The following is a 13,170-nucleotide window of genomic DNA, read 5'->3' as shown; positions in this document are numbered from 1 at the left end:
TGGAGTTTGCATGTTCTCCCATGTTTGCATGGGTCTGCTTCGGTTCTTCAGCACTGTTGACCATAGACCATATTTATTTACAGCAATTAGAGCATGCTATAGGTATTAAAGGTACTCTCCTGCAGTGGTTGGAATCAAACTCGGCAGCACTACGCTCATCCAGCAAAAGAAATTAGGTGAAAAACATCAGTGGGTCTATTTTAACCTAATGTCCTAAAAGAGAGAAATAAAACTACAGAAAGCAAAAAATAAATAAATATAACCTTCGAGCAATAAATGCCAAACCGAACACAAGATAAAGCGCAGTGTCCTGGGTGAAAGGCCTGCATCTGACTGACAGATCAACTGCAGCCAGAGCCAGATGCTCTCGTTTGACATTTTCCACAGTCACAGGGAACATGTTCACACTGCAAGCGAAGAATAGCAGAAAGAAAAAAATATATAAATCTCACAGTTTTAGACGCTTTATTTTGAAATCTGTTTCCTGCAAGACTGGATTGATGTCACATGTATGACATGATTTCTGCACTCAACAATGTCAACGCATCACTGTGTTGATATTATTATTGGCAGAATATTTGCATTCCTTTAACTGAAGATAAAAAAACCTTTGACCCTCTTATTTCTATTTGTTCTTGGTAGAAATAATAGTCTGAACATGCAGCTAATGGAAAATAGCTGCAGGAGCTGCACTGCCATTCAATAGCAGACTGTCTAGTACAAATGCAGTGCCTACAACTGTACTTGCCCCAAAATTCATTAACCCGCGGTCAGTTAATACAATTTGCAGCACTATACTGATGTGTCCAATACTGCTGGCCAGTGAAGAATGATACAAGCAGTAATGGATTTTACATGAATATCACTGTGCTTTCATAGATATTAGACCGTGCTCTGGAAGATTACACTATTAGTCTATGGTGATGAGATCACTGCTGTGGCAGGTGGTTTAATAGCAAGGTGACAGGTTATAGAGAGACAGAATTAAATCAAATAGGAGGGAATTGGTGCAGATAATTGTCACTCATTTCCACCAATAAGTACTGCCCTGCAATAAGGACCTGCGATGGGGTTGTGTGCACGTGGCCTTGATAGACTTCAGAGGTTATGTGTTCCCGCCTTCAGCTGAAACTGTGAGTGGAGTCAACGCTGCAGAGAAGTGGCAGAGTTGGGGAAACGAACCTCTGTGTACGCCTCAGGAAATGTTATTTCTGGCTCTTAGACAGCATATTATTTTTCATTATGTTCATATTTTTGTTTATCTCATCTATCTTTGTGGAAGGAGAAGCACGAATGGTCCTTTGTGTGCAGATCAAATACTGTTGGAAAAAACATTTTGTAATGCAGGGTTATTCTTCACTGTTGCTCTGCTCTGTGCTGTTATGTATGAAATATACTTACGTAATAATACATGTAGAAAAGCTCACGGCTAACACTAGTGTTATTTCACTGGTCAGTTAACTAAACCAAACAACACTTTGCACTGTGTGTCGACGCCGAGGCACCGCAGGGCATCTTTTCCTGTGCAAGTCTTTATTTGTTGAATAAAAGCAACATTTATACTTTACTGTGTCAATGATACTGGTTAGAGTGCTAAACCAGTGGAAAGAGGGAAGATTGTTGTTTATGCCATGTGATTTATTTGGTTATGCTGTAAACCAGGAACATGTTATTGGCCATCACATCTTTATACAGTTTATATTCCTTATGTGGCACAACATAAAAGAAACAGGCTTTTAGGGCCAACATAAGTTGTAACGGCCGCCGTTTTCTTTGAGTATTTATTACACGGCGTGCTGCGGGGAAAAGCCTGTTCTAACGTTTGAGTGTAAGGTTTATTTTTTAGCACCTGGCGTCTTTTTTACTTCTCATCTGTAAATCTGCTCTTTCATGTGATTCAGTTTATTTTGAAAAGTCTCAACAGGATCTTGAGCTTTATTGTGAAAGGTTTATGTGGAACATAAACAAGCGGACACGCGATGCTGGTACCGTCGTTGTTGCTAACAACAACACATAAAAACAGGCGCTTGTCCGTCAGTAGTGTGGTTATATTAAATATAAGAGAAAGAGAGAACTTTAATAAATTAATATAGACACTACAGTGACCATCAAAACATGAAAAATATTGCTGTAAACAGTTTATTTTGCGACACCACGAAACAAACAATAGCGTAAAATGAAACGAAAAACGTTTTTATATCGTCATCCGATATATATCGTTATATGAACAGCCCTAGGGTCAAGTCTGCGTCTTTGTGTGGTGGTTTCTTGTTTCCTGTTTTATTGTGAAGGTCTGTGTCTTATGTTAGTGTGTCCAGCTTCGATCCCCCGTCTCGTTAGCCCCATTCTCTCCCAGCTGTGTCTCCCTCCTGTTTCCCTGATTACGTCCCCGTGTATATTAGCCCTGTGTTTGCCCAGTGTCGCGTCGTACCCTCAGATTACGCCTGTGTGTTTTTGGTCTCGGTGTTCAGTCTTCACTTCATGTTTTGTTTTCATGCCAGCAATAAAGCCGAGGTTTTGAGTTGCATTCTGTTTTCCGAGTCCTGCATTTGGATCCTCGTCTCCACCTGCCCGCACACAGAGCCCTGACTCTTCCTTCTCTCACCCCAACCAATCACAGCAGATGGCCCCGCCCCTCCCTGAGCCTGGTTCTGCTGGAGGTTTCTTCCTGTTAAAAGGGAGTTTTTCCTTCCCACTGTCGCCAAAGTGCTGCTCATAGGGGGTCATATGATTGTTGGGTGTTTCTCTGTGTGTATTATTGTCGGGTCTACCTTACAATAAAGCGCCTTGAAGCGACTGCTGTTCTGCTGTATAAATAAAACTGAATTGGTGCCTGGACCTGTGAGTGTGTATGGGGAGTGTGAGTGTGTGTACTGTGTACAGTTCTGTGTGTCTCCATGTTGGGTGAGTGTTTGCATATGTGTGTAAGATGGTGGGAATGCCTGTTGGTCTATGTCTATGTGTCAGGTTGGGTCTTAGACTCCACCTCCCTTGGAACATCTCTGGGGCCCCCCAGGTGTGGGGTCCTGTCTCCCCCCACCACACTCCCTGCCAGTGACTGGAGCCTCCACCTGCTGCTGCATTGGTGGTTCTAGGTGTGCTCTAGGTGTACTCGCATGTGCTGTTTGGTGGGGCCCGGCAGCCCAAGGCTCTGTTGAGCCCCTTCCAGAGGACCCTTGGATCTCGGTCTGCCCTGGCGTAGCTGGCCCCAGACTCGTCACTGCGCCCCCCTGTGGCTTCTGCACCATAGCTGCTAGGTGACCCCTGTCCAGGGCTCTCCTCACCTCTTTCCTATCTTTTCTACGTGGGTGGTCCTCCTTGGGCTCTCATGCTCTGGGGGCCTCTAGACTGGGCTATGGCTCCCCATACTCACTACCAGACACATGGAGAAACCTTATGAACACATTTACAAACACAGGTGTGCACACAGGTACTCACAGGTACACACTTTCTTGGTTGGCTGCTGCCCCTAAACATATCACGCATTATCAGTCATGTGTGTTGCTCAGTAACATTCAGCACTTATTATTGAATGTTACTGATGCTTATGTTGGGCGTTGCTGTGGTTTCCTGGTCTTCTTTTTGCTTGTTTTTTTCAGCAGATGTTGAAAGCAGATTTTCAGTGTCTTTCCTCTCTCTATCACTCCTCTTTTTCTCTTTCTTTCTCTTTCCTGTCCCCCTGGTCCGATCCCATTCCCCTAACCTTAACTCAAAATGAAAAATTAATAAATGAAACAAGAAAGGATAATAATAATAATAATAATAATAATAATAATAATAATAATAATAATAATAATAAAGGTTGAATAAAATATGACAATAAAAACTGTAATGGGCATTTTTCTTTGCCTTCAACAATAATTGTGTTTGCTACAGTGATGAACAAAAAAAAAATATGAATGCAGCACTGTGGACGTCCCTACTGGGACCATCATGGAAACGAAGCAGCTGATCGCCACCGTGGCAGCTCTGATCACTTGGCTATGAGATGAACAGCCACAAGGAGCAGGACCTCCCAGGAGACTAGAAGCTAAGATAAAGGCTTGTGCGTTATTGGAGCTGTAGAAATGTGTGTTTAAGTAAGGAGACCTGCAAACGAAAGCCATCCATACCCGAGGCCGTGGAAACAAATAAAGACTCAGGACTTTCAGCTTTGCCGTGATCATCTCAGGTCAGCTGCTGTCACGCTCGACACACCACGACTTCCTGCTCAATCTAGACTGGTGGTGATGATATCTCCGCCTGACCTGAGGTCATGGCACAGTGTGTGTGTGTGTCTGTGTGTGTGTGTGTGTGTGTGTGTGCGTGTGTGTGTGTGTGTGTCTGTGTATGCGTGCGTGTGTGTGTGTGTGTGTGTGTCTGTGTGTGTGTGTCTGTGTGTGTCTGTGTGTGTGTGTGTGTGTGTGTGTGTAAAATTGACCTGTGGAATCAATCAGTCAATCTCATCTTAAAAACATTTGTATTCACTGGCGTTTAACAGAGTGTGAGAGTGATTCGGTGTTTGTTACGAGTATTCTAAGTTATTTGATGCTGGGTATTTTGTATTTCTGTACAGCACTTTGGTCAGCGTCGCTGTAATTAAATATGATATATATATAAATGATAAACCACTTCTTTAAAATCGTCTGTGATGACTTACGTGAGTTGAAAAAGCGATCCAAACATTTGCTGGTTGGTTTTGGCTTTTTGGACATTCAATTCAAATTTGAAGCGATGATAGGATCGACATAATAGGATCTCGTCTTAATATATAATCTTAAATTATTTGCAACTATTCGTGATGTTTCTCAAAGCTTGTGTTGACTCCTCTGTTTTGACTGATGTGTGTAGGATCTCAGCATTGGCTCATGATTCCCAGTTCCAGACGAACTAAACCATTCCCACATCATAACACTCCCAACACAGTGTCTTGCTGTGGTTGTACACCTCTCCTTTCTTTCTCCAAACATAACTATGTCTCTGTTTTGGCTCTAGTTGTGTCTCATCTGACCAAAAGACGTGCTTCCAGTATGCATACTGTTTTGACAGGTTGTTCTGACTTGAGGAGTCTCTTGAGCAGAAGCTTTTGTGCAACCTCTGACTCCATTCCTGTGCTTCTAATGATTCCTCTGATTCCTTACTCGACTAAATCATTCACTGGTGTCTTTGAGAACTTTCCCCCCGTTCATCTGCCAGACTTGTTCTTCTTGTACAATTTATAAAAACGTCGTCAAAATAGTTAATAAGTGGAACCTCAGCTTTTAAATGTAAGTTTGAACAGTCTGAGGGGACGACACACGTGTGCATGATTATTAGACAACTAAAGAAAATTCCACAATTTTCCATCTTATTTGTTTACTTCCTCTACAAAATAAAATACTTAAAATCAAAAACAATCTGAAAAATATAGTCCATTTCCTGATCTGCTGACCATCATTTTGTTCCACAGCAACAACCACAGGATCCCAAATAATCTTTGAATAGGTGTCCTGTGTCTGATGTCACCCTTCAGAGGGCAGACAAGTTCACAACAGGATTTAAGTCAGGTGAGGAACTGTGCTGTCATCTTTGGGTACTTGCATACATGTGATCCATAAAAATATGTTTTTCTTCAATTCTGCTGACTAATAAAAATATCTTCTAGTTTAAAATCTATATATTGTATTATATATTTGCATTTTTTGACAGATTGAGACATGCAGTGATGTTTCTGCAGGGTGATCTTAGGAGACATCAGCTGTTAAAGTTTGACTGTGACTTCCTGGACCTGCTGCAGAAATCATCGGTGAGGCACAAAGACAGTGTGACCTTCACGCTTTGGTTCATGGAAGCACAGTTTGACAATGAAAGAGCTGTCGTCAGTGAGTACGGCACACAGGGACGCCTGCTTGCATGCATCAGGGTGCTGAGGTAACTTCAGCCTTCACTCCATCAGTCTGAGATTTTACTAAAGATTCACTTTGGTCTTTTTTAAGCATAATGGCGCCTTTAAGGTCGGGGTGTTGTTTCAGAGGGGCAGCAATGTGGTTTTCAGACCTGTGTAATATTACATTTCAAAGGAGTCAGTGGTGTGTTTAAGTGTGTGTATGAGTGTGTGTCACTTGACTGGACATCCAGGTTTTTAATTGTGTAATACTGACAAGTTCAGATGTTTGGTTAATGAAATATGTTTTGCCTCAGTGCTTCCATATAAGTACGTCATGTTTTTACATGATTACAGAAGCAGTAGGATTTTACCTCATACTTAAAGTACTTGTATGAAAATATGCAACACGTTCTCACTCCCAAAGCGTAACATTTTACGCTAGGTGACAAATCGTCAACATGTACTCAGATACTTTGGATCATTTTGACATTAACAAATAGATGTGTGTAGACAATAGATTTGTCTTAAAATAGATGACAGAAATCATGTTTAGTCAATATGAATGAAACCATGTTGATTCTTTGATTTAATAATAATAATAGTCGTTGCCATTACATGGTGCTTAAATGCTTTTATGTGGTTATTATCAGTTATTTCCACATCGGGACACCAGTGTTACTCTCACAGAGGTGTAATATGAAGCTCGAGCTCAGTTTAATAGAAATCAGTTCCATGTGTTTCATGATAAGAATGCTGCTCTTGGGAAAAAGTCAAAATATCAATAAAAACAGTCAGAAGTGCAGATGTGGCATTTCATTGTGAACATACTGCATGTTTTCAGATGCACACCAGTATCTGTTTAGCATTAAGGAAAAGTTTAGTTCAAGTTTAAAAAAATGGATTTTGTAGCCAGAGGCTGCTGTCAGAAAACAACAGCATAAAGATGCAAATGTGGCAAATGTGTGTCAATCACACGGGCAGGTTAAAGCAGGTCAAACAACAGAGAGTGACATGCTCCAAACCAGGCTTCAGGTGCTGAACACTGAGCACCAAGCAGCGGAGTCAACTCCCCGAAAACAGCTAAATACCAGATTTCAAAATAAATTCACAGGAACAAAAGCTGTCTCTTTTTAATTTGTATCCACGTAGCACAAGTATAGTTTAATGAGCAAACATTAATGAAACTCAGTTTTTGGTTCTTAATGGCGGAAAGCCAAGAGCATCATTTCAGAGACAAAGAAGAAACAAAGAAAAGCTAACAGACCAAACGGTACAAACTGGAGAAGGCAGCCACTTTCAAATGCACGGCAACAAAACTACAAAGAAAACAAGCAAATAAACTTAGTCTTAGTAATGAATGCAGAGACTGTTAATGCCACCTCATGGGGAAAACTTCTGTTGCATTTGGGTGCTCTTGGTAAGCTCATTAAAACTGCTGGCTTGGGAATTTAAGGGATTATTTAATCTTATTTATAAAATCAGGGTATGGGAACTCAATACAAGCTCCGAGTAGAGCTTCACCATGCATGAAGAAGAAACGGGAGTGAGACAAAACATGCAGTTTATTGAAAACAACGCTTAAACAGGCTGTTTTACAGCTGATCAGCAGTTTACAACAACACCTCCAAAAAACCTTTAAATCCCCGAAAACAGAAATCAAAGTTCCAAACATGAACTCAGTGATGAGCAGCTCCACCGTTATTGTTCATCACTTGCATGCTTCATGCAGACGCTTCCATGAGGTGAGTGGGAAGTGCAAAGAAATGCTTTAGCAGCAAACTTTTCTAGTCTTAAAAGATCAATAAATGTCATCTGTTTAAGAAAATGACAGAGATCATTTAAAATGGCTTCATACCAAATCACTGATGGTACTGATCAGATAAAGTTCTGATTCTGATTCTGATAGACAAACTGTTATCAGTGGAAAAAAATATTTGTTATGTTTTACTGATAAAAACTCAGAAGCACAGTTTTACGACTGTGACGACCTGTGAGCTGTGGGAACACGCCATCACAGAGACATGTGGGTGTCACACCAGCAAAGACACAGCTGCAGCTAATACTTCTTAATGATTTCATGTCATCTGCAGCATATGAACACCACATCATGTGAAAACAGCTCTGATGAGCTTATCCATTCTTAAGTGGCACATATTGGAGATTTCATGGTTTCATTCATCATTGTCTTGTGGTTTCTCTGCAGAGACACACGTGCTTTCTGTACACACAACTGTCAACAGACCCGTCTTAATACAAACGTTACTGTCACACTTGTCTCGTAGACAGAGCTGACTTCCATCTAGTTTCTGCGGCTTATGCAAGTCCAGGTCATGGAGAACAGTCTGAACAGAGTATTGTCCTCATGCTGTTCTGTCCCGATCTCCTCAAGTGAAACCTGCCACCCATAACGAAAGTGTTCTGGTGTAAATGTGTACAGATATTCTGGCTTGTTGGACGTGTTGTGAAGTCATTGGTTGTCAGTAGGTGATGATATCAGTGATGGTGTGGCTCATTCCTGTAGGTACCAGTTCAGAGATAGTGGCTAATGTTATCATCATTGCAAATGGGACAAAAGTTGACGTACTGCAAGATTTTATTTTACTTTCTTTGTACTTAAAATATTATGTTTGTGCAGCAGCACACAGAAGAACCACTTCTGTGTGGAGTTCCCATGTTCTACTTGTTTAAATGGGTTCTCTCTGGGTTCTCTGGAAGAGCATAGGTGGATGTGTGTGTTTTACAGTTTAGATTTAATTTTAGGGCTGAAGGGACTTTTTCCAATAATGTGATTGTAAAACATTCTCGGCACAAATGCTTTGCTTTGGTGCTTTTTAATGCATGGCTCTATAGCGCGCCACTGTCGCCATGGAAATGTGAACTGCATTTCCACTAAAAACTGACTTGCAATACAAACGTGTTCAGGAGCAGTGTGGGAATAACACGTTTGACAACATTAAGCTCACAGAGCCCCAGTTTTAAACAAAGTGGCAGAAGTGTTGATGATGATAATGACATCATGTCTGTTTACACACCACGCTGAGCATGTTTAAATCATACAGCTAGCTGTTTAGGCTAACTAATGGCAGCCGTCCTAGTTTACAGGGGTGAGTCTAAAGGGGGGCATGGGGTGTATTAGACCAGATTCATTTTAAGGCTTTCATAAGATTTTTCAGAAATGAATGAAATGATATAAAATGCTGTGTTAATTAAACTGAGTTACTTTTAAACATAAACAAATAAAAGCTATTTTCACAGCCAACAGAAATGTACATGAGTCATTAAAACTAAATTTTTTATGCCTTAGTTTAGATTTCACATGTCTTATTTTATCAACTTGTAGCTTATTTATATATTTTTGCATTTAAGAAAATGTTTTCTTTAAAAAATTTAAGTTAATATGGAACATAGATAAAAGTATTTCTTATCCAATTACTCAATTAATCAATGGAGTAATCCACAGATTACTCGATTACTAAAATAACTAAAAGTTGTGGCCAAATCACAAAAACAATATTCTCAGCGTGCTTTATATTGTACGCTAGAACCTACAATAATACAGAGAAAAACCCAACAATCATATGACCCCTATGAGCAGCACTTTGGTGACAGTGGGAAGGAAAAACTCCCTTTTAACAGGAAGAAACCTCCAGCAGAACCAGGCTCAGGGAGGGCGTCTGTGCTGGAATATCATTAAAATGGCAAAAAAATAAATCAGAAAAACGATGATTGTAAAACCCTGCTGTGGTGGCTCAAAAGGTGCCAGAATATCCTCTTTCTATTAGTAGTCCAAAGACACATCATGGATTCAGATGAGGTTACTTGGAAAGATCTGAGCTTTGGGTTAGTCAGGTCATTAAGTCACTAATCAGCATTTCAACAAAGTTAAAAATAGTTTACAGCTGCATGTAGTCAGCAGTAGGTCTGTGTCATCGAGACTCGTACCAGCGAAATGGAGGCAACGACAACACAAAGTGGTTTGAGTCAAGGTGTCAGTGACGGTGGCAGGGAGAGGTCAGCTCGGTAAACTACATGAGTGGAGTTGGCCCCCACCTTCTTTAGAGCTAACCAAAGTCGTGTCAAACATTTGTGCTGCTATCATTTTAAAGAATTAATAAAAGTTTTCAGAGGTCAACTGGGGTCATCCAGCCCCTTACTTTACTGTGAAAAAGTACTGGATATTTCTTTATCATCATCACACTCTTAAAAGTAAAAAACAAGGTTAAAATACAGCAGTTAAAAGAAACAATGCATTCTGTTAGAACAATAGGCATGTTTCCTGTTAGAGGAGGTAAATCCACGGATCTGTCAGAGCCTCTCAGGTCTAACACAATAACTGAAGTAATAGTTCCATCATAAACCATGTTCCTAAAAGTGTTTTGCAGAAACTGCTGAAGAATTTAATGACATCCTGCACATTTTTCTAAATCCAGTTTCTTTCAGAATAAATCAGAGAGGTGCGTATGTAACATATATTAAACTTGATGATTGTGTTGTTTAAGACATTGTCTTGTAGTTCTGAAAGTTGGACTTCCCTCTGACTCAGCCAACTGAATATACACATAGAAGGATGCATAAACATGTATTTGTCTACGTTTCAGTCACTGCGGTTCTACAAATGTCTGAGATATCCAAGCTTTTCAGATAAGCTTGTGTTTAATCACAAAGATGATGCTACACGTCTTTCAGAATGCCTCAAGGAGGATGAACTGCTGTGGGTGCGAGACACATGTGTTTCTCTAGAGCTGTGAATGAATCCATAGACTACTGCTGTGTATTGGATTGCACCAAATGTACCTGCAAAGCTTCTCTGCCCTGCTTTTAATCCAGCTGCCTATGTTTGGAATCGATGCCTGTTAAAGGAAGACTTGGAGGATTTTCTTTTTTTGCCAGTTTAGTCAGACGCATATTTTTTTCTTTTTGAGCACAAAGTTGTTTTTATGTTTGCTTTTTCCCTTCAAATGTCTATACCCACTAGTGTTGGTATGACTGTGCTGTGAGCAGAGGTTAGCCAGTGTTCAAGTGGCTCGGCTTTACTGTCAAGGACCACTTGGACCACGGTGCTCATGTGCTCAGACCAGGTCAACGATGGATGGTCCACAGCGATTCTCATGGCTGTGCCACCTGATGAAAACATCCTCTTCACCTTTTTGATGGTCACCAACTTCAATTTCTGCAAGTTAAAAAAAAACCCTTAATATTTCTCTTTCATGTGATTGACTCTGTGGAGATCAGAGACTGGATCGCTTTTTCTTCTTTACAGATAAGCTATTCCTGCAGAACACAGCTGCCTAATATTATGCAGGATCATCTGATATCGTCGTGTTGGTGTTGATTCTGGAACAACATAGTAAATGTTGTTCCAGGTGACCAATCACATTGTTGTGACGTTATTCTTTGGTGCGTCAAGCCATTCGTGCATGTATGAAATTCCAATGTTGCACGGACAATATCAATTCTGCTTAGCGTTTATTAAAGGGTCAGGGTCGGCGGACAGAGGCGGTTTCTCGCAGCCTAAGTACAGTTTTTTGTTTTACGGCAGTTTTTCCCGAAATCGCAAAAGTATGACATCACAACATTCTGATTGGTCACTTGTAATGTTTTTTTTTTTTGTTTGTTTTTTTTGCCTGTCCCATTTGGTTCTTTAGCCGTCAGAATTGTTGTCTGAAGACCAACAAGGATACCCAATGGATTTATTTTGCCAAATGGATCATCATGGCATTGCCATATTGGTCCATTTGATCGACCTTTGTTTTTATTATTTATTTTATTTTCAGTTGTTACAGACGGGACAGACATGAGTGAGGGATAGGAAAGGGAGAAAGAAAGAGGAAGGAAAAGAAAAACAGAAGGGGAGAGGGACAGTGAGAAAGGGAAAAATATCTCCGGGATCACCTGTTGAGAGAAAAAGAAGAGAAAACAAGCAAAAAAAAAAAACAAAGCAACATACTAAACACAACACCATCGCATTAATCTAGCTAAGTGTAAACAGCAGTAAATACTAAATATTGAATGTTGTTGTGCAGCACGCAGGACAGACAGCGCACAAAGTAGCAGCCAAGAAAGGTGTGATTTAAGTCTACAAACAGTGAACACCTGTGTGCACACCTGTGTGGATCAGCACGCTTGTATTCAAATGGTTTCCCCATGTAATGGTCTGCAAGAGGATGTAGAGAGCCATAGCCCCGCCCCCAGGGCATGAAGCAGGCATGGAGGAGATTCAGGCCCCAGACATCCAGAGGCCCCAGAGTGCAAGAGCCCAAGGAGGACCACCGGAGGGGCATCCGTGCCACCTTCATGGGAAGGGCTAAGGATCCCCAGACGAGGGTCACTTGTAATGTTGATCCTGGAACAACATTTACTATGTTGATCTGGGAACAAAACCAACACGACGATATCAGATCGTGCTATTATGTAAGTGAAGAAACACTCACATATCATTTAGTTTATGTTTGTGGAAAAGAAGAAAGCACCAGAGTAAGCAAATATTCTTCCTCCTTTCAAGTAATTGAATTTAACGTGCTGAAGATGAGCTGCTGGTGATTGTACACCTCCCACACACAGACTGCAGCTTTTTCCCATAAGCTCCAGATTCTTTTCAGAGTTCTTTCATCCCACTGTGGAAATCACAACATTGGTTTTCAAAGGAGTAAATGAGATCAAGTGGTTTACTTGGGCAACATTGTCACTGTTGCTGATTAAATTCATACATACCTCCAGAATCCGTTCTGCCACCTGACGACTTCATCTTTAGCCAACCCACACGAGCTCTGACTCTACAATATCAAGTGGAACATGTTAGAGTTTCAAAAGTTAAAAACTGGGCATTTTGTCAGGTACATCTATGCAACTGCAAAATTCTAATTAGCCAATCACGTGGCAGCAAATCAGTGTATCTAGGCATGTGCACATGGTGAAGTGCTAAGCTAGCACCAGTGTTGATTTCACTGAGTCTGAGTGTGGCATGGTTGTTGGCGCCAAACATGCTGTCCTGAGTAACTCCTGACCCACACAACCATCTCGGAGGTACCTTAGCTAAACGTGACACCTCAGTGTGCAGCTGCAGGTGCTGTATTCATGACTGCTTTGGGTTTGTGCACCGACAGCTCTGATAGGATTGTTGGTTTTTATTCTGTTAAATATTCTTTAAGATGTCACCAAAATATGTATTTTATTTTGAAAAGAAACTACCACTAATAGTGTGTATTATTTAGTTTGTACTTACTTTCAGTGTCCGTGTGAGTCAGACTTGTATTTGAAAAATAAGTAGGGAAACATATTCCTGCTGCTGCAGATTTTCTTCAGTTATAGCTCATTTATTGTTGTTT

The sequence above is a fragment of the Neolamprologus brichardi genome, chromosome 2 (assembly GCF_056152115.1).
Source record: "Neolamprologus brichardi isolate AB-2024 chromosome 2, ASM5615211v1, whole genome shotgun sequence".
Taxonomy (NCBI): Eukaryota; Metazoa; Chordata; class Actinopteri; order Cichliformes; family Cichlidae; genus Neolamprologus; species Neolamprologus brichardi.
This window is presented reverse-complemented; position numbering follows the sequence as displayed.